This window comes from Hylobates moloch, unplaced genomic scaffold (assembly GCF_009828535.3).
Source record: "Hylobates moloch isolate HMO894 unplaced genomic scaffold, HMol_V3 SCAFFOLD_1, whole genome shotgun sequence".
In the NCBI taxonomy this organism is placed as follows: domain Eukaryota; kingdom Metazoa; phylum Chordata; class Mammalia; order Primates; family Hylobatidae; genus Hylobates; species Hylobates moloch.
Window position 1 is genome coordinate 61,634,852 of NW_026652276.1, and position 23,425 is coordinate 61,658,276.

General features: G+C 41.5%; 1 long non-coding RNA gene across 1 annotated transcript in view; it reads right to left on the bottom strand.

Moving 5' to 3' along the window:
* LOC116809510 (uncharacterized) overlaps positions 1-23,425 on the bottom strand; it is a 183,910-nt gene that overhangs the window by 128,126 nt on the left and 32,359 nt on the right. The gene's annotated exons all lie outside the window — the stretch shown is intronic.

A 23,425-nucleotide genomic window follows, 5' to 3' on the forward strand; every position in this document is an offset into this window, starting at 1 on the left:
GCTCTCAAATATCTAGGGGGAAATGTAGAAAAATAAAAACTTACTGAAGTAAGGCAACGTGCAATCTACATTATTATGGCAACAAATCGATAATGGTATTACAATAAAATCTGGTGTAATCACATTTTCCTTCTTCGTACTGCAGTATTAATCTCTGTCTCATGGGAGATGAGATGAATCACAAGACATATAATGGAATGCAGAATATTTTGCTTGTTACAGTTAAAGCAATGGGACCAGTAATTACTGAAAGGTTTTTTTTAATTACCTCACAAATGCTTGTTGCCCTTTTCAGCCTTTTCAACAGCTTAAGTAGCCACACCTCAGAGCTATTAATATTATGCATTTTAATTTTTTTTTTTTCTTTATCCCTTCCTTGTACCCAACTACTAGCAAAAAGGCTTAGAGCATCTGGGAATGGCCTTGACGCTGAAGTCAGCAGGCAAAATCTGCTACTGCCTGAGCAGCAGGCCAAGGGGCCAAAAATGGGCTGGATTACCCTCTTGTTACCTCAGTAAAAGTGTGGCCGAAGAGAAGGACACACACTAGTTTCCCCAGTCTGAGTTTTTCTACAATCAAGAAAGTATTCATTAATTTACAAAGAAACAAAAGGCTTATAGCTTTTGTCAAAAATCAAACTCAGGCCATGTGCAGTGGCTCATGCCTGTAATCCCAGCACTTTGGGAAGCTGAAGTGGGTGGATAGCTTAAGGTTAGGTGTTCAAAACCGGCCTGGCCAACATGGCAAAAGCCCGTCTCTATTAAAAATACAAAAAATTAGCCAGGAGTGGTGGCAGTCATCTGTAGTCCCAGCTACTCAGAAGGCTGAGGCAGGAAATTGCTTGGGAACCTGGGAGGTGGAGGTTGCAGTGAGCCAAGATCGTGCCACCGCACTCCAGCCTAGATGACAGAACAAGACTCTGGAAAAAAAAAATAAATGAAGCTAAAGTTTTATTATCATACCTTTCCTCTTCCTTGAATAAATTCAGTAGCTCTTGTATGATTTTAAATTTATCATTTTCTATACAATCTATAGAATGGCTTGCCTATTTTCTCTTAATTTTTTTATTGCAATTTGTGGCCGTAAATATGCAAAGATATCTATGAAGAAACATTCTACCAGAAACAAATATAAGGGGAACATATATTTTGACTACATACATACTTATTTTTATTAAGGGCATATAATGACCCTTGTTTAAAAACATATTTCTAAAATGTGGTTTCATAATCATAGAGGTAGACTTTTTATATTATAATCAGCCCAAATATTCACTAAGGAGAAACATGAAAAGTATTTTTCAAATACATATTTCAGTTGAGAACTGGACCTTGAGAACTAGAGATGCCTTGATAAGCATTCAAGAAATAGCCAATCCTACCAACCAACCGTTTTGTGATTCTAGAAAAGAGTAGGGAATATCTGGACTATCTGGAATGTCTACAATATCTGGAGAGAAACCAAATTGACAAATGATATCAAATAATCATATGAATAATATCTTATTTCTGGAAGCAGTCAAATGAGACCCATATGAGCAGTTAGGACAATATCCACTTTAAGCCGTCTGCAAACAATTTCTGTCATCTTTCCTAAACTTGCTTTTACAGCACTCATTAGTATTCTTTGGCTGTCTGGCACTTGGTGCCTCTGTGATAGATATTAAATATCTTAAGGGAGGCAGGCCCCACTAGTATGTCACAAGCTGATGCTGTGGCTCATGTAAGCCAAAGCTCCATGGAGAAGCCGATGGCAAAACCTCAGAAGAGTGACAGGTCACAGCTGTTAGCCCTAGGATAGATGCTGGGTGAATCAAGGCCTAGTGTAAGTCCTTTTGTTCCCAATCAAACATGTGGGCCACACATTCCTTAAGGTAACCAAGTTGGATTCTCAACATGCTATTCCTAACTCCAAATGGGAGTCTCAGATTATGAATGCCTTGCATATTTTAGATGCTTAGGTTATATAATATTGATATAAGTATATTGGGTAACTGCAGACAATGCTTGCACGAAGGAATATTATGCATCTGTCTACTCAGCAAATGTATTTGTTATTTGGCTATTGTGCCTCTACCATGCCACAATGTCTCATTCCCAAATAACCAAACACTCAATTGCTCTCCTGGGTATTTTTGTTTCAAAACTTTGTGGAAGAGAACTATAACTCCTTGCTTAAATCCTTGTCATCAGATGTAAAACCTAGAAGAAACTGCATTTTATAACCCTAGGAAAGCTTTAGAAACTCTCAGCATATTAACAAGGAAGCTTTATTTCTGGCCTATTGGGGAAAAAAATTAGTAGTTTATCTGAAGATATAAAGTCAAGTTCCCTAACAGTTTTTCTTTTCTTTCCTGAAGCAGGTCCCCAAATCTTTAACTTTTAATTTACTTTTCATTTAGTATAGGATATTCTCAGTGAGATGTACCATTGTATGCATGTTTTTGATATCTAGAAAACTCTACATGAGCTATTTACATGTAAAAATTAATATTCAAGATATTTTGATAGTGGTAAAGCATCAAAGCAATTGTACTTCTTGAGATGCAACTTGTCACTCGGAATAAGTCAAACCTTTTAAAGTATATTAATAAAAAATGACTTTACACACAAAAAATTAATTGGATGTTGATAATTTTTATATATTATATATAATAAATTGCATGTTATGTAAAGACATTTTTTTAAAGATGGTAAGGCAAACTTTAATCTTGTGGGGGCCATAGTGATAGGTAAAGGGATCACTGGAATGGGGTCTTGCGATGGAGGAGGGAGATTGGACTCAACTCCCTAGGTAAAGCAATTGTGAAGCTTTAGCTTACAAATGAGATTGTTTTCTTTGTGAATGGGTTAGAATGACCAGTTTTATCAGTACATATGTCACAATCAACTGTAAGTGTCATAAGTCATTAACTACTGATGGTAGACAAAGTACAAAAATTTGTAGAAGATTGTCTTTAGAATACACTAGAGTTGATTCAAATTTATCTTCATATTAACATCTCTCTCACTTGTCCTGGAATATGCTTCCCAGACTGTGAGAGAGGGGAATTAAAGGAGCTGGACAAGAGAGCATGACACATGCATGAGCTCCATTCCCATTTGCAGCACAAGGTATGATATTGTAATATAATCAGAAATGTGTATTTGGTCTTCATCCTCAGCTTCTGACAGGGAGCTCCCCAAACCCTTGCAGCTTCTTCAGTGATAGGAGTATCTTTTGTCATAGTATTTGGTTTTAGCTCTTGGTTCCTGACACAAGAGTTTATAAGACTCTTGAAATCTCCAGAATGATGAGTATATTTTTTTGTATGTTAAGGAGATGACTGGCGGTTCCTCGATAGCTTCAGGAGGGGGGCTGGTCCCCAGAACGACCAAGGCATGATTAGAGGATTAGAACTTCCAGACCCACACCCAGACCTTCAGAGATTGAATCAATAGCCAATGGCAAGTGATTTAATCATTTATGCTTGCAAAATAAAACTTCCATTCAAAATCCCTAAACTCTGAGGTTCGGAGAGTGGCTGGTTTGGTGAGAAAATGGGAATGCTGGGAGGCAGCATGCCAAGAGAGGGCATGGAAACTCTGAGCTTCTTTCTCCTACACCTTGTCCCGCACATCTCTTTCATTTGGCTGTTACTGAATTGCATTCATTATGGTAAGCCAGCAATAGTAAATCAACTGTTTCTCTGAGTTTGATGAGCCATTCTTGCAAATTATTGAAACTTGAGGATAGCGTTATGGAAATCTCTGTCTTTGTAAACAAGTGAAACAGAAGTGTGGGAACCTTCAGCACCCAAGACTTGTGGCTGACTTTCAAGTGGAGGCAGTCTTGTGGAACTGAGCCCTTAACCCCTGGGATCTGATGCTAACTACAGGTATTTTGTTAAGAAGGAATTAAATTAGGATGCCCAACTGGTATCCAGACACTTGGGGATTTGATTGTTGGTGTGAGGGAAACCCCCACAAATTTGGTGTCAGAAGTGCTGATAGTAAAATTATAAGCAGATGGGGTGGGGTGGTGGGGTGTCTTCAGGGACTATAGGAATTTAATCAACTCGAACAATCCACCTGTTTTACAGCCTCCTGTCTTGCAGCCGTCTTTTTCCCTAAACCCTGTATGGAGTGTAGTCACCTAGTTGGCTGGAACCAGCTCCTGACAGACCCCAGCAACTTACAGATGAAACTGTGTGAACTCTACTCATTATCATGCTAAAGTCTCCACCTTGGAAGGAGCTATAGCTTTATTACCATAACCTGTGACCTATGTGCGGGCATAATGACTCACTGAATCTGCACCCCTGGGACCCCTCCCCTACATGCAACAACACACCCTCACCCCTCTCCATGGCCCCATGACACCCATCTATCATTTTCCCTTGGAGTGACACTGCTTTGGAAAATACTCCAGGTCCTCCTTAGTTGTGACGAATAATAAAATGCCTATTGATCAAAACCTGCCTTCTTATGGAGCCATTTGTCACTCGCCAGCGGAATGAACCCAGTTTTTTTCAGGTAACAAATCCAGATTATAGTCTTATAGTCATATGAGGTAACAAGTGAAAACTACTGGGTTTAAACAAAATGAGAAATAGTGTAATATAACCAGGATAATAATATAATTTATCAAACAAACTGGGACACTTCTGAGTATAAAGGTGTATCTGTTTTTAATTATACCTGGTCATAAATATGGTTGAATACTTGAGTTATGAAGTTAAAAAAAAACAAGGTTCAAATCTCAATTATTTCATTTATTAGCCATATGACATTGGGAAGTTACTGTCTTAGTCTGTTTTCTATGGGTAAAATGGGCTTACCAATTGCTACCTCATAAAAGCACTGTGCCTGTCAGGCTCCAAGCAGGAGACAGAAACCCCGCAGTTATTTGAACAAAATAAGTTTAATATAAAGAATTATCTTCTATAGGGGACTGAGGGTGACAGAGGATTAGCTGGTAAGCAGTAAGGAGGCAGTGGCAGTTAATGAGAAGCAGCCATCTCCTTAGGGCTGAGCTAGACCACCCATGGAAAAGCCAGTAGAATTAGCTTGCTGCAAGGTGGCTCAAGAAGGTGCCAAGGGGCGCTATCCATAGGGAGATGGTTTGTCAGTAACACCTGGCTATGAAGTTATCTGATGGGGTGTTGGGGAAAATTTTTGGCCACCAGGGCTGCTAGCTGCTATGTGTCCTAGGAGGCAGAGCTGGAAAAGATGCCCTCGGGGCAGGTGCCCGACCAGAGGAGCACACCAGACCCAGGAGAGAAACACTCCTTCCTCCTTCAGTGTCCCTACAAACAGTGTCTGCCAGCCAAGCTTAACCTTGTGCCATTGTGGAAAGACAAAAATATTTAAATGGTTCAGCTCTAATTTTGCAGAACAAGGAATTAAGAATAGATTTGGAACTGAGTGGCAATAAATTGATAAATAGGACAAGCACTTTAAAGTCACAGAAAGTATTGTATTGAACACATGTAAGATGTTAACATTTAACATGTTTGTGTGGTGCTTAGACTATGGTAATTGGTATATAAATTCATGCATCACATACTGTTATTATATGTTCTATATATGCCACTCTATTATAGATGAGGCTAGGGCTTGAATTAATGACTCTAAGAGATGTAAGATAATCGATATTCAGAAAAATGAGGCAGCATATATTCTCGGTAGAGCTAAAAAGAAATGAAAACAAGGATACTAACTACTATAGTTAAGGGAACATTCTGATTTTTTTTTTTTAAAACAGAAGTGTAAGCCCCTATCTAAGTACGTTTGCATTGCTATAAAGGGATACCTGAGGCTGGGTAATTTATAAGGAAAAAAGTTTTATTTGGCTTATGGTTCTGCAGGGTGTACGTAAAAGAAGCATGGTGCCAGCATCTGTTTCTGATGAGGGCTTCAGGAAGTTTCCACTCACGGTGGAAGGTGAAGGGAAGCAGCCATCCCATGGGAAGAGATGAAGGAAGAGAGAGAGGAGAGGGTGCCAGTCTCTTTTTAAAAATCAGTGCTCATGGGAACTATTAGAGAGAGTGTACACTCATTACCACAAGGATGGCACCAAGTCTTTCATGAGGGATCCATCCCCATGACACAAATACCTCCCACCAGGCCCACCTCCAACACTGGAGATTAAATTTCAACATAAGATTTGGAGGGGCTAAACACCCAAACTATGTCAGCCCCTGAAATAGCAGCAACACTGTTTTGCTAGAGCTCTAGTATGGGAAAATTCCAAGCTTAGAGTTTTTCATGTTCAGAAAAACCGAATTTTTTAATTTATAAAAATATTGTCCCATTGAAGCTTCATCACCTTGCTTTTGTATCGAGTAAGCATGTATTATCTTATTAATCCTCAATGCTCTTCAGAGACAAGAGTATAGAATTATTCTTTCCATTTTCTATTAATATCATGTTATTAAAGCCAAGTTCCCTTATTTTTCTTATTCCTAGCTATCGACTAGCTATTTTTGATCCTGAATCATAATATTTTGTTAATTTGGTATATGGCTTTTTATGCTCTTTCATTTATGCTTTTCATACCTGTCATAGGGTGTTTCAGCCTCTCAGATCACTGATTTCATGGTTAAACATTAGGGTTTTGTATTTATTCCATTTATCAAATCTCCACCTGTGTTCCTTACCGTTCTCTAAATCCAGTCTTCATTCACTGTAGTAGTTGACTCCCACATAATGTTTATTTAATGTTTCTCCCAAGAATTAGTCTTTTATGTGAAGTTACATGTCTTGACCTCTCATTGAATTAAATTTACAGCCTCCCACACTTTTTTCTCTCAATGATTTCTTTTAAGCTAAAACTTGCTATGAAGTATTCATAATGACTATTTTAGATCAAGTATATCAATAGCCTATTCTTTTTATTCTAGAAAATATATTTTCTTGGATATCATACTTACATATTAATAATACAAAATCTAAGAGCCTCCCTCTGTAATTTTCTTGAACCATGAAGATATCTTCAAATCTCTGTCAATAGCTCAATTCACTTTTATATAAATAGTAATTTGTGTGTGTGTGTTTTAAGCATTTTTATCATATCAATGAAAATATTTTAAAAATGAGATTAAAAGTCTGGAGCTAGCAGTTAGGGCAAATGAGATGTCAACTAAATTTACCTTTTCCTAAAATATACTGTTTTATTACATTTCTATATTGTCTGAAATGTTTACCAAATATAGTCTTATGAGGGAAAACAGTGCATTTGAGAAAGAGTTTGCCATTTCATATTTTACTTTGTTATAGCTCTTTTATTTATTGTTGTTTTTTAAAATGTTCTGAGGGGAAAGTAATAGCTAATAGTAAATATTAAACCAATTCTAGCTCTGTACACGAGAACCTTGTGGTGCATAATTTAAAACCTTTTCATAATTTTCACAGCCTTTTTAAAAGGTGTTTGGTCTTAATCACTCTTCTGGAATGTAAGGAATCCCCTCTCCTTGAGGGAGCTTTAGACCCAGCCACATTTGTGTACTGATTATCCCAGGATCAATGATCTTGCTTCCATTGCTCTTTGCTTTTGCTGTTCTCTGATAAATCTTTCCACACCCTTTGGCTACCTCCTCAGTTCCTAATTATACTTATGGTTTAGCTAAAATCTTCTTTCCTTGAAATAGCCTCTGCTCTCCCCAGCAGACCAGCTCTTAAATTATTCTATAGCTTATTATTCTTCTTGTTGGTTTTAGTTATTTTACAGATGACATTTATTGCTTTGTACTCTTATATACTTAGGTGTCATTTCAAGAGATAATACATAGATACACTTTAATGGCCCAAATACAAATGGTAAGTTCATAACATTTATTACGGTTCATGATAGCTCTTCAATAGCTATGTGTTGATTAATTGAAACACATGTTTTGTTTTGTTTTCAAATTTGTATGTAGCACCTGCTACTTACCAGATACTGCTTAGGTTTTTGGAGAAGGAAACTCCAAGTTAAAGAATGTGCTTCTTATAGAACTGTCTGTTTAGTAGTGAGGCAGATATGCAAATAAGTATTTGAAACAGCAGAGTCCGGTCTAGGCCTGGTTCTCTTGAGAAAGAGAACTGCAGTTCAGGGAAGACTTGTTAGAAGACCTAACATTTGTGTTAAATCTTAGTAAGAGGGGCAGGGAACAAATTTTAGGCAGAGGTAAAAGAGTGCGTGAAGATATTTGCTGCCTTAAAGGCAATACGTCAGTAGTAGCAGACTGAATCTCTCCTACAATAGTAAGTTAAAGAGTTCAGCCTTTATGAGAGTGAAACCTGAACACCAGAGAACGTTTTGCGTGCTTTTGTATAATTGGCATCTTAGTCTGTTTGTGCTACTCTAACAAAATACCTTAGACTGGGAAATTTATAACTAATAGAAGCATGTTTCTTACAGGTCTGGAGGCTGAGAAGTCCAAGATCAAGTCACTGGCAGGTTCAGTGTCTGGTGAGGGCTTGTTTTTCATTGATGGCACCATTAAGGTGTCCTCACATGGGGGGAGGGATAGAAGGACAAAAAGGGATGAATGCTGTGTCCTCACATGGTGGAAGAGAGGAAAAGCAAAAAAGGCCTAAGCTACTTCCTTCAGGTCCTTTAAAAAGACACTGATTCATTCATGAGAGTGGAGATTTCATGATTTAATCATTTCCCCCAAAAGATCCACTACTTAATACTACCATGATGAGAATTAAGTTTCAACATGAATTTTAGAGGGGACACATTCAAACCATAGCATTCCTTCCCTCCTGCCCCCAAATTTATGTCCTTCTTACATGCAAAATACATTCATTCCATCCCAATAGACCCCAGAATCTTAACTCATTCCAGCACCAACTCAAAAGTCTAAAGCCCAGAGTCTATCTAAATCAGATATGGGTGGGACTCAAGGTAAAATTCATCCTGAGGCAAATTTCTCTCCAGCTGTGAATGTGTAAGATGAAACAAGTTATGTATTTCCAAAATACAATTGTGGGACAGGCCTACAATAGATTATTCCATTCCAAAAGGGAGTAATAGGAAAGAAGAAATGAGTAACAGGTCCCAAGTAAATCTAAAACCCAACCATGCAAACAACACTCAATCCTAAGGCTTGAGAATAATCTTCTTTGACTCCATGTCCTGCCTTCCAGAAACACTGAAACAGGGGATGGGCCCCCAGGATCTCAGGCAGCTCCACCAACATTGATTTGCTGGGTGTAGCCCCAACTTCAGCTCTCACGCATTGAAGCTCCATGCCTGCAGCTTTCCCAGGCTGGAACTATACACAGGTGGCTCTATAGTTAGGGGGTCTCAAGAACAGCTTGCTCCCACAGCTCCATTAGGTGTTGCTGCACTGGAAAGTCTCTGTGGCAGCCTCAACCATGCAGCAGTTCCCTGGCCAGGCCCTGAGCCTCTCTGAGGCATCTTTTAAAATCTAGGTGGTGGTAGCCATGACTCCACAGCTCATGCAGTCTGCATGCATGCAGAGGTTGCACCATGTGGATACTGCCGAAGTTTGCAGCTTCTACCTTCTGAAGTGGCAGCCTGAGCCGTATCTGCACCTGCTTGAACCATAGCTAGGGTGGCCAAGGAGTGCTGCACTGGAATGCAGGGAGTGGAAACTTGAGGTGGCCCTGGGCAGCAAGCCCAAAGTTTCCACAGGTAGCCTGGATCCCTCCCTGGAAACCATTCTGCCCTAAAAGGCCCTGGCACTCTGGGCCTGTAATGGAGGTGGCAGCTTCAAAGACCTATGAAATGCCTTTGGGGTCATTTTTTCTTTGTCTAGATGCATATCATCTAATCTCCTTTACAAAATTTCCTGGCACACCCTTGGTGTTCTCTATTGAACACAACTTTGCATTCTGTACAATCTGGCCAGGCTGAGAATTTTCCAAATCTTTATGTTATTCTTCTCTTTTGATATAAATTCTGGCTTTAACTCATTTCTCTCCTCCCAAATTTTACTATAAGTAGTTAAGAGAAGCCACGCATCACCATAAACACTTTTCTTAGAGATTTATACCTTTAAATATCCTAGTTCATTTCTCTTAAATTCTTCTTGTAAGAAGGAATAAGACACAGAGACATGTCAACAAAGTTCTTTATCAGTTTGTAATGAGGATGGCTTTTCCTCCAGTTTCCGGTAAGATATTCCTCATTTATGTCTAAGAACGTCTCAGAATGGCCTTTACTGTCCATATTTCTACCAACATTCAGTTTATAGCCATTGAGATAATCTCTGAGACTGACATGTTCTCTACAGATCTCCTTTCCTGAGGCTTCACTAGAATTGCCCTTAATGCTCTGTTCATGGCAATCTAGACTTTTTCTAGCCTGCACCACCAAGCCCTTCCAGTCTCTACCAGTTAGCCAGTTTCAAAGCTGCTTGCACATTTTTAGGTATTTGTTATAGCAACACCCCTATTCTCTGGCACTGATTTCTGTCTTAGTCCATTTGTGCTGCTATAACAGAATACCTGAGAGTGGGTAATTTATAAAGTGCAGAAATTTATTTGTCATGGTTCTGAAGGCTGAGAAGTCTAAGATCAAGGTGCTGGTAGGATTGGTGTCTGCTGAGGGCTGCTCTCTGCTTTCTCTTTTTCTCTCTGCTTTCTCGCTTTCTCTCTGCTTTCAAGTTGACACCTTGTTGTTGCATTCTCTGGAGTTGAGGAACACTGTGTCCTTAGGTGACAGAAGGGACAGAAGACCAACAGGGTGTTCCATTCAACCTAAGCCCTTTCATAAGGGCGCTAATTCCATGCATGAGACTGGAGTCCTCGTAATACAATCACATCCCCCGAAGGCCCTGCCTCTTAATACCAGTACAATGGGGATCCACTTTCAACATGAATTTCAGAGGGGACACAAAACCATAGCAATTGGGAAATCCCATGTATCCCCATTTGAAATCATCTTAATCCTAAATATGCAGTCATGAGTCATATAATGGCATTCCTGTCAATGACACACTACATATACGATGGTGACTCCATAATATTATAGCATAGGTGTAGTAGGCTGTACCATCTAGGTTTGTGTAAGTACACTCTATGATGTTTGCACAATGATGAAATCACCCAAGAATGCACTTCTCAAAATGTATTCCCATTGTTAAGTGACACAATACTGGTTAAGAGTCTTACAGGTACACAGTATTCTTTCGGTGGAAATAAGCTAATGCAGACTAAGCTAAACTATCTTTCCTCAGACAAATGCAATAAATGTTTCCATTCCAACACTTTGTAAGGATTAAAACTAGAAAGTAAGGAGTATTTTAGTGTTAAAATATTTTCACGGACCTGTCAAGAGCAAATTGATTTTCACAACTCTTAATCTTGAGTAAAATTGAAGTAAGGTTTTATCTTTTTCTTAATCAACATTAGAACATTCGGTACTGTGATATAGGCTCTTAATAAATGCCATGAATGCAAGTGGAAATTTGAGCCACATTATCCCAAAAGCACTTTCCACATAGCCTCTTCTGCTGCAGTTGTTTGTAAATGAAGCTGTACATGTAAATGCTAGATTAGACTGAATGATGAATTTAAAACAAGTGGGTGCACTCATTGTGGCCCAAATTAAGCCTTGTTCTAAAGTTGCTATAGCAACATTATCTTTACCAAATGTCCTGCTTTAAAAAATAATTGGAAACATTTCCTGTTATTTAGGAAGAAAAATAAAATCACTATTAATTTTTTGCATCCCACTACACAAATGCATTATTCTCATGCAATTTAAAAAATCAGCAAATATCATGAATGAATACATGCATTTTAATATAAGTATAACAGCAAAATCAAGAATAAGAATGAAATTAGTTTGTAGACATGATGTATCTAAGAATTAAATAAAATATTTGAATAAACATTTTTCTTCTTTCTTTAATAACCCTTAAAAGCAGAGAGCCATGGATAGTTCCTTTGCGCTTTGTATGTATAAATTATTTACTTAATAGATCATGAACATATTTCTTGTTTTGTTTTGTTTGTGAGATGGAGTCTCGCTCTGTTGCCAGGCTGGAGTGTGGTGGTGCAATCTCGGCTCACTGCAACCTCTGACTCTCTGGTTCAAGCGATTCTCCTGCCTCAGCCTCCCGAGTAGCTGGGATTACAGGCATGCACCACCATGTCCAGATAATTTTTGTATTTTTAGTAGAGACAGGATTTCACCATGTAGGCCAGGATGGTCTCGATATCCTGACCTCATGATCTGCCCACTTTGGCCTCCCAAAGTGCTGGGATTACAGGCATGAGCTACCATGCCTGGCCCATATTTCTTTAATATTTGGAGAAAGTTGTGGAATAGTTGAAGTTTTAGGTTATGGATTGGAAAGTAAATAAATAAATTCAAAGGACCTACATACACATGACACACCAAGAAGCAGAGAAGTCTAAAATATTTTATGAGGGTAGCTAGAGGAACATATATTTGAATTGGATAACAATAACAAAATGATGTTCTAAAATTCCAGGCCCAGATGCATTTTTTTTCTAAAAAAATGATTTTAATTCAAACCTATCATTCAATTGTTTTCATAAAAAACTATTAGAAAATATTGTAACATTTGAGAAAAAGACTAATATAATTTGGAAGAAAAATAACCTCTCTACACAGCATAATATATATTGTTTAGTAACCTGTGAAAATGTACCCTATATAGTTTGATTCAACATTTCAACCCTTTTTTTTTTTTGGCACTTTGGAAAGGCATTTTCTCTCAATGTAGTTTTAATTCTAAAGTGTCATTTCATGCTTCATTATCTCTGAGTAAGAGTTTTAGTTTATTGTTGGCCCTCAGCTTCATCTGTGAGTCATAACTTGTATAGCTAAGGATATTGTCCCAGGCATTTGGGTGAGGTGACTAATACTTCTTTCTGTATATCAATTAGGCTTTCCTATTTAACAACACTAGACTTCAAAATGAAAGTGACATGTTCTGGGAAACAAGATGAAAAATATAGAAGCAGTAACATTTTAGAAAATGCTTAAATCACTTTATTTACAAAGTGAAAATATTTTGTTTGTACAACCTTTTCTCTGCCACCTCCTTCCTCCACCCAGTTCCATTGCTCTTTCCACTAGGATCAGCCATGCTGAATATTCTGGCATAGCTCAAAGCAAAATAAATAGAGAGGAGGATGCCCAGTTTCTGAGTTTTGGGTTCTAAACAACTTTCAGTCATTAGTGGGTTGCAACCAGCAGCCCTTATCTCACCTCCTATAACAGATGCTGAACCTGAGTTTGAAGGTTGTAGCTTTGCCATTGATATGTGTAAATGTACATGTGAACTCATCATCTCCCAAAGTAACTTAAATTTGGCATGGAATCTGGGAGAAAATAGGATTGAATTAAATTTTTCCACCAAAAGGCTATGTTGTGACTGTTCAATATTAGTTCCATTATAATTACAATTAACCTTATAATTAAGATTTTCTAGTCATCTACCTCATAAATCCAGCCTATTTCTAGTTCTGTGTGTTCACTTGGCCTAAAATATTCTTAAGTTTCTACCTGTATCCAAATCTTTCACATCTTCTCCAGGAAATCTTCCCTGACTGATGCCAACTGTTGTCATCTCCTATCTCCTGTCACTTGCTTTAGATGAAATGTTAGCCAAGCAGGGTATTTAAGAGCTTAAATTCTGGGGTCATAATAAACCCAAGTTCGAATCCTGGCATAGGGGCCTAGTAAAACAAATCCATTGAACAAATTAATTATTGGGGGCCAGACAATAATGTAAAACTGCAGTACAGCAGTGAGCAAGGCAGACAAGGAACCTATTCTCCTTGAGCTCATGTTGAGGCATGGGAAGACAATGAAAAATATTATCTAGTGTGGTAGGTTCTGTAAAGGGAGTAAGCAAAGTCATGTAATACAGGGTAATTAGGGGCTCCTATTTGAGTGGGAACAGGGGTCAGGAAAAGCCTTCATGAGGGGATGACACTTGAGTTAAGACCTCAAGATTGAGAAGGAGTCAGCCATGCTAGATGAGGGAAAAAAATGTATTCCAGTCAGAGGGAAAAAGCAAGTACCAATATTCTGAATAGGAAATAACATTTAGCACCCAGGTGAAATAAACAGCCATGTTGCTCACACAAAGCCTGTTTGGTGGTCTCTTCATACGGACGGACGCACATGAAATTTGGTGCCATGACTCGGATCGGGGGACCTCCCTTGGGAGATCAATCCCCTGTTCTTTGCTCCATGAAAAAGATCTACCTATGACCTCAGGTCCTCAGACCCACCAGCCCAAGGAACATCTCACCGATTTTAAATCCGGTAAGCGGCCTCTTTTTACTCTCTTCTCCAACCTCCCTCACTATCCCTCAATCTCTTTTTCCTTTCAATCTTGGCGCCACACTTCAATCTCTCCCTTCTCTTAATTTCAATTCCTTTCATTTTCTGGTAGAGATAAAGGAGACAAGTTTTATCTGTGGACCCAAAACTCTGGCTCTGGTCACGGACTAGGGAAGGCAGCCTTCCCTTGGTGTTTAATCATTGCAGGGACGCCTCTCTGATTATTCACCCAGGTTTCAGAGGTGTCAGACCACACAGAGACACCTGCCTTGGTCCTTCACCCTTAGCGGCAAGTCCCGCTTTTCTGGGGAAGGGGCAAGTACCCCAACCCCTTCTCTCCGTGTCTCTACCCCTTCTTCACCTTTCTGGGGGGCAAGAAACCCCCAACCCCTTCTCCTTCACTCTTAGCAGCAAGTCCCGCTTTTCTGGGGAAGGGGCAAGTATCCCAACCCCTTCTCTCTGTGTCTCTACCCCTTCTTCACCTTTCTGGGGGGGGCAAGAAACCCCCAACCCCTTCTCCTTCACTCTTAGCAGCAAGTCCCACTTTTCTAGAGGGGCAAGTACCCCAACTTCTTATATCTCTGCACCCCAATCCCTTATTTCCACACCCCGACCTTGTATCTCTGTGCCCCAACCCCTTTCCCGCTTTTCTGAAGGGTAAGAACCCCCAAACCCCTTCCCTCCATGTCTCTACTCTCTCTTTTCTCTGGGCTTGCCTCCTTCACTATGAGCAAACTTCCACCCTCCATTCCTCCTTCTCCCTTAGCCTGTGTTCTTAAGAACTTAAAACCTCTTCAACTCTCACCTGACCTAAAATCTAAGCATCTTATTTTCTTCTGCAATGCCGCTTGACCCCAATACAAACTTGACAGTAGTTCCAAATAGCCGGAAAATGGCACTTTCAATTTTTCCATCCTACAAGATCTAAATAATTCTTGTCATAAAATGGGCAAATGGTCTGAGATGCCTGATGTCCAGGCATTCTTTTACACATCGGTCCCTCTCTAGTCTCTGTTCCCAATGCGATTCCTCCCAAATCCTCCTTCTTTTCCTCCCACCCGTCCCCTCAGTCCCAACCCCAAGCGTCGCTGAGTCTTTCCAGTCTTCCTTATCTACAGACCCATCTGACCTATCCCCCTCCTCCTCAGGCTGCTCGTCACCAGGCCGAACTAAGTCCCAATTCTTCCTCAGCCTCTACTCATCCACCCTATAATCTTTTTATCACTTCCCCTCCTCACACCTGGTCCGGTTTACAGTTTCATTCCCTGAGTAGCCCTCCCCCCAGCTGCCCAGCAATTTCCTCTTAAAAAGGTGGCTGAAGCTAAAGGCATAGTCAAGGTTAATGCTCCTTTTTCTTTATCCGAACTCTCCCAAATCAGTTAGCATTTAGACTCTTTTTCATCAAATATAAAAAACCCAGCCCAGTTCATGGCTCGTTCGGCAGCAACCCTGAGATGCTTTACAGCCCTAGACCCTAAAAGGTTAAAAGGCCGTCTTATTCTCAATATATATTTTATTACCCAATCTGCTCCCGACATTAAATAAAACTCCAAAAATTAAATTCCGGCCCTCAAACCCCACAACAGGATTAACCTCGCCTTCAAGGTATACAATAATAAAAAAAAGTTGCAATTCCTTGCCTCCACTGTGAGACAAACCCCAGCCACATCTCCAGCACACAAGAACTTCCAAACGCCTGAACCACAGCGGCCAGGTGTTCCTTCAGAACCTCCTCCCCCAGGAGCTTGCTACAAGTGCCAGAAATCTGGCCACCAGGCCAAGGAATGCCTACAGCCCAGGATTCCTCCTAAGCCGCGTCCCATCTGTGCGGGACCCCACTGGAAATCAGACTGTTCAACTCACCTGGCAGTCACTCCCAGAACCGCTGGAACTCTGGCCCAAGGCTCTCTGACTCCTTCCCAGATCTTCTTGGCTTAGCGGCTGAAGACTGACGCTGCCTGATCGCCTCGGAAGCCCCTTCGACCATCACGGAAGCCGAGTTTTGGGTAACTGTCACAGTGGAGGGTAAGTCTGTCCCCTACTTAATACCGAGGCTACTCACTCCACCTTACCTTATTTTCAAGGGCCTGTTTCCCTTGCCTCCATAACTGTTGTGGGTATTGACAGCCAGGCTTCTAAACCTCTTAAAACTCCCCAACTCTGGTGCCAACTTAGACAACACTCTTTTAAGCACAGCTTTTAGTTATCCCCACCTGCCCAGTTCCCTTATTAGGCCGAGACACTTTAACTAAATTATCTGCTTCGCTGACTATTTCTGGATCACAGCTACATCTCATTGCCGCCCTTCTTCCCAATCCAAAGCCTCCTTTGCATCCTCCTCTTGTATTCCCCCACCTTAACCCACAAGTATAAGATACCTCTACTCCCTCCTTGGCAACCGATCATGCACCCCTTACCATCTCATTAAAACCTAATCACCCTTACCCCGTTCAATGCCAATATCCCATCCCACAGCATGCTTTGAAAGGATTAAAGCCTGTTATCACTCGCCTGCTACAGCATGGCCTTTTAAAGCCTATAAACTCTCCTTACAATTCCCCCATTTTACCTGTCCTAAAACCAGACAAGCCTTACAAGTTAGTTCAGGATCTATGCCTTATCAACCAAATTGTTTTGCCTATCCACCCCGTGGTGCCAAACCCATATACTCTCCTATCCTCAATACCTCCCTCCACAATCACTTATTCTGTTGTGGATCTCAAACACGCTTTCTTTACTATTCCTTTGCACCTGTCATCCCAGCCTCTCTTCGCTTTCACTTAGACTGACCCTGACACCCATTAGGCTCAGCAAATTACCTGGGTTGCACTGCTGCAAGGCTTCACAGATGGCCCCCATTACTTCAGTCAAGCCCAAATTTCATCCTCATCTGTTACCTATCTCGGCATAATTCTCATAAAAACACACGTGCTTTCCCTGCTGATCGTGTCAGATTAATCTCCCAAACCTCAATCCCTTACAAAACAACAAACTCCTTTCCTTCCTAGGCATGGTTAGTGCGGTCAGAATTCTTACACAAGAGCCAGGACCACACCCTGTAGCCTTTCTGTGCAAACAACTTGACCTTACTGTTTTAGCCTAGCCCTCATGTCTGCATGCAGCGGCTGCCGCTGCTTTAATACTTTTAGAGGCCCTAAAAATCACAAACTATGCTCAACTCACTCCCTACATTTCTCATAGCTTCCAAAATCTATGTTTCTTCCTCATATCTGACGCATATACTTTCTGCTCCCTGGCTTCTTCAGCTGTACTCACTCTTTGTGAAGTCCCACAATTACCATTGTTCCTGGCTGGGACTTCAATCCGGCCTCCCACATTATTCCTGATACCACACCTGACCCCCATGAGTGTATCGCTCTGATCCACCTGACATTCACCACATTTCCCCATATTTCCTTCTTTCCCGTTCCTCACCCTGATCACGCTTGATTTGTTGATGGCGGTTCCACCAGGCCTAATCGCCACACACCAGCAAAGGCAGGCTATGCTATAGTACAAGCCACTAGCCCACCTCTTAGAACCTCTCATTTCCTTTCCATTGTGGAAATCTATCCTCAAGGAAATAACTTCTCAGTGTTCCATCTGCTATTCTACTACTCCTCAGGGATTATTCAGGCCCCCTCCCTTCCCTACACATCAAGCTCGAAGATTTGCCCCCACCCAGGACTGGCAAATTAGCTTTACTCAACATGCCCCGAGTCAGGAAACTAAAATACCTCTTAGTCTAGGTAGACACTTTCACTGGATAGGTAGAGGCCTTTCCTACAGGGTCTGAGAAGTCCACCGCAGTCATTTCTTCCCTTCTGTCAGACATAATTCCTCAGTTTAGCCTTCCCACCTCTATACAGTCTGATAACAGACCAGCCTTTATTAGTCAAATCAGCCAAGCAGTTTTTCAGGCTCTTAGTATTCAGTGAAACCTTTATATCCCTTACGGTCCTCCGTCTTCAAGAAAAGTAGAATGGACTAAAGGTCTTTTAAAAACACACCTCACCAAGATGAGCCACCAACTTAAAAAGGACTGGGCAATACTTTTACCACTTTCCCTTCTCAGAAGTCAGACCTGTCCTCAGAATGCTACAAGGTACAGCCCATTTAAGCTCCCATATAGATGCTCCTTTTTATTAGGCCCCGGTCTCATTCCAGATACCAGACCAGCTTAGACTGTGCCCCACAAAAACTTGTCATCCCTACTATCTTCTGTCTAGTCATACTCCTATTCACCATTCTCAACTACTCATACATGCCCTGCTCTTGTTTACGCTGCCAGTTTACACTGTTTCTCCAAGCCATCACAGCTGATATCTCCTGGTGCTATCCCCAAACTGCCACTCTTAACTCTTGAAGTAAATAATCTTTGCTGGCAGCACTATGCTGAATCTCCTTAAGCACTCTCTAGACAGATGTCCTGAGTTGTCCCAATTCTTAGACCTTTTATACCTGTTTTTCTCCTTCTGTTATTCCATTTAGTTTTTCAATTCATACAAAACCATATCCAGGCCATCACCAATAATTCTACACAAAAAATGTTTCTTCTAACAACCCCACAATATCGCCCCTTACCACAAAATCTTCTTTCAGCTTAATCTCTCCCACTCTAGGTTCCCACTCCGCCTCTAATCCCGCTCAAAGCAGCCCTGAGAAACATCGCCCATTATCTCTCCATACCATCCCTCAAAATTTTTGCCATCCCAACACTTTACCACTATTTTGTTTTATTTTTCTTATTAATATAAGACAGGAATGTCAGGCCTCTGAGCCCAAGCTAAGCCATCATATTCCCTGTGACCTGTGTACACATCCAGATGGCTGGTTCCTGCCTTAACTGATGACATTCCACCACAAAAGAAGTGAAAATGGCCTGTTCCTGCCTTAACTGATGACATTGTCTTGTGAAATTCCTTCTCCTGGCTCATGCTGGCTCAAAAGCTCCCCTACTGAGCACCTTGTGACCCCCCACTCCTGCCTGCCAGAGAACAACCCCTCCTTTGATGGTAATTTTCCTTTATCTACCCAAATCTTTTAAAATGGCCCCACCCCTATCTCTCTTCGCTGACTCTTTTCGGACTCAGCCCGCCTGCACCCAGGTGAAATAAACAGCCATGTTGCGCGCGCGCGCACACACACACACACACACACACACACACACACACACACACAGTAGAAATGTGTCCAGAATTGGTGGGTTCTTGGTCTCACTGACTTCAAGAATGAAGCCATGGACCCTCGCGGTTAGTGTTACAGCTCTTAAGGTGGCGCATCTGGAGTTTGTTCCTTCTGATGTTCAGATGCGCTGGGAGTTTCTCCCTTCTGGTGGGTTCGTGGTCTTGCTGGCTTCAGGAGTGAAGCTGCAGACCTTCGCGGTGAGTGTTACAGCTCATAAAAGCAGTGTGGACCTAAAGAGTGAGCAATAGCAAGATTTATTACAAAGAGTGAAAGAACAAAGCTTCCACAGCATGGAAGGGTACCTGAGCCGGTTGCCACTGCTGGCTTGGGCAGCCTGCTTTTATTCTCTTATCTGGTCCCCCCACATCCTGCTGATTGGTAGAGCCGAGCGGTCTGTTTTGACAGGGCGCTGACTAGTGTGTTTACAATCCCTGAGCTAGACATAAAGGTTCTCGACCTCCCCACTAGACTCAGGAGCCCAGCTGGCTTCACCCAGTGGATCCTGCACCGGGGCTGCAGGTGGAGCTGCCTGCCAGTCCCGTGCCGTGCGCCCGTACTCCTCAGCTCTTGGGTGGTAGATGGGACTGGGCGCCATGGAGCAGGGAGCGGTGCTCCTCGGGGAGGCTGGGGCTGCACAGGAGCCCACAGAGGGGGTGGGAGGCTCAGGCATGGCAGGCTGCAGGTCCCGAGCCCTGCCCCGCGGGAAGGCAGCTAAGGCCCGGTGAGAAATCGAGTGCAGTGCCAGTGGGCTGGCACTGCTGGGGGACCCAGTACACCCTCCGCAGCCACTGGCCTGGGTTCTAAGCCCCTCATTGCCCGAGGCTGGCAGGGCCGGCCAGCTGCTCCGAGTTTGGGGCCCGCCAAGCCCACGCCCACCTGGAACTAACTCCAGCTGGCCAGCAAGTGCAGCGCGAAACCCGGCTTCCTGCCGGCACCTCTTCCTCCACACCTCCCTGCAAGCTGAGGGAGCCGGATCCTGCCTTGGCCAGCCCAGAAAGGGGCTTGCACAGTGCAGCGGCGGGCTGAAGGGCTCCTCAAGCGCAGCCAGAGTGGGCGCCAAGGCTGAGAAGGTGCCGAGAGCGAGCGAGGTCTGTGAGGGCTGCCAGCAGACTGTCATCTCTCAGAAAGAAGGCCAGTGGTGGGTGGGGGCTTGGGGGGAAAAGCAGTACTTGATAACATTGTAGACTATTAAAAGAGAATTGGATTTCATACTAAGATTGTGATAAAAACTGTTGACTTTAATTGTCACACCAATTTTTAGAAAGTTGAATTGGATCTAAATATTTTAAAGTTATAAAATATCACATAAAATGCCACTATATAAAGTATGTACATATATGAGTTATGCATTAAGAACTCCTTATAAGAAACAATTGTGTTGACTTACAATTTTCTTACCCACTCTAGTTGAACAAAAATATCCTGGGTCATGACTGGAGTAAGAAGAGTGAAGATTCCCTCGATGCCACACCATGTCACAGAGGCACCAAGTGAGTGAGCTTCTGCCTTTCCTACTTCCATATTCTCCTCTACACAATGATGTTGATAAGAGGAGTAAGTGGGGAAACATACATTTTTGAGCCTGAAGCACAGGGAAGATGTCTAGACTTTTACTGAAAATTTGAGCATCATCAACATATAGATGTTTGTAAGTCAAGGCAGTGAGATTACCTAAGGAGACAGTATACATAGAAAAGCAAAGAGCCCCAGAGGAAGCCCTGGTCAGGCCAACATTTAACAGTGAGTTTAAATGGAGGAACAGGTGTCATCAAAGACTAATTAAGTTCAGTAAGTAACAGAAAAATCAGAAGCCAAAAGAAAAAAAAAAATATTTAAAGGAGGAGTACACGATAAACTGTGAGGATGAGTAGAATGAAAACTAAGACAGGTTTGCTGGGTTTGGCCACATGAAAAGACTTGTAGACCTTGATAAGTATCATTTTGATGGAAAGGTAGAGATAAGTCATTGGAGTAGGTGAAGGAATTAGAAACGAGGAAGTGGAGACAGGATATAGTCAACGTGTGGGAGGGATTTTGCAGTGAAGTTTGCTGTGAAGGAGCATGGGGAAATGGAGTGGTGGCTATAAACACATAAAGGGCATGTGGACTTTTAAAAGTTTATATTAATGATTAAATATGCATCTTTGTTAAAAATTTTTTATCAGTTTTCTCATCTGTAAAAGAGACAAATTTAACAATGATGCTTCAAATGGTTGCGATGAGAATGAAGAGTTATTGCAAGTAAAGGACTAACACCATACTTGGTGCTTCATATGTTCTAAGTGGTCATTATTATCACCAGGTACTGTAGAATTCCTTAACACTCAGCATATTTACTCAAATTATTTTTCTTTTTCACTCTTTACTGCCTCAGATATAAGGAGTTATCTTTAAGTACGGTGCTATGGAAGTGGAGTTCAAGGACAAGAATGAACAGTAAGTTGTTAATAGAATTAAATCATTATTCAACTGTGTGTCCTAAACTCTGTGTTAGGCATTTTGACTATGTACATGTAGAAGTATGACTTAGTACAGTCCCTTCCCTTTATTAGTACACAGAGCTCAGCAGTCCCCAAGACCACATTTACTTCTCACATGTACTGTGAGATCAGGGATCCAAGACTACCCTCAGGTTAGATAATTCTCTAAAGGGACTCACAGATCTTGGAAAGCTGTTACACACATGGTTACAGTTCATTACAGTGAAAAGATACAGATTAAAATCAGCAGAAGAAAGAGGCATACAAGGCAGGGCTCAGGAGACCTTAAGGCACAGGGCTTCTAGTTATCCTCTCCCAGTGAAGGCATGTTTGCATTACCTATTTCTCTAGGAACAATGTGTGAAAATACACATGGATTATTGCCCACTGGGAAGCTCATTTGAGCTTTGGTGTCTGGAGTTTTGATTGCAATCCAGTCACCCAGCCACTACTCATATGGCTAACCTTAGTTTCCAGCACTTCCAGAGGTCAATCTGACACCTTGTAGTCTGAGGTCCCTATGGCTCCAGACCCCAAGTAAACAAAGATGTTCTAATCAGGCAGGATACTCCAGGGCTTAGAGGTTACCTCCCACGGGCCAACTGCAAAGGCCAGACCTCTCTTTGGCAAAGTTTATCCTTCGCTGTACAATTTATAATGGTTGAGGAGATAACATATAAAGACATAAAACCTACATACAATACATTATTTAACTAATGATTCAAGTCAGTAAACAGTGTCATAATGTCAGAGGCATTTGAACCACAGCAACTCCATCTTGAATAGGGGCTGGATAAAATAAGGCTGAGACCTACTGGGCTGCATTCCCAGATGGTTAATGCATTCTAAGTCACAGGATGAGTTAGGAGGTTGGCACAAGATACAGGTCATAAAGACCTTGCTGATAATACAGGTGGCAGTAAAGAAGCAAACTTAAAACCCACCAAAACCAAGATGGCGGCAAAAGTGACCTTTGGTCGTCCTCCATGCTACACTCCCACCAGAACCATGGCAGTTTACAAATGCCATGGCAACATCAGGAACTTACCGTATATGGTCTAAAAAGGTGAGGCATGAATAATCTACCACTTATTTAGCATATCATCAAGAAATAACCATAAAAATGGGCAACCAGCAGCTCTCAGGTCTGCTCTGTCTATGGAGTAGCCATCCTTTTATTCCTTTACTTTCCTAATAAACTTGCTTTCACTTTACTTTATAGACTTGCCCTGAATTCTTTCTTGCCTGAGATTCAAGAACCCTCTCTTGGGGTCTGAATTGGGACCCCTTTCCTGTAACAATAATGCTAGGATATGTTTACATAATAAATAGCTTATTCAAATAGTACTCACTGTAGCTATTCAGAGAAAGACAAGAGTTGGAGCTAAGGGCTGGGTAAAAAAAGGAATTCTAGAAAAACAGCTGTGTGAATTGGACCTTGAAAGAGTACCTGGATTTGAAAACATTACCTGAGAGAAAGGTGAATTATTGGGGTT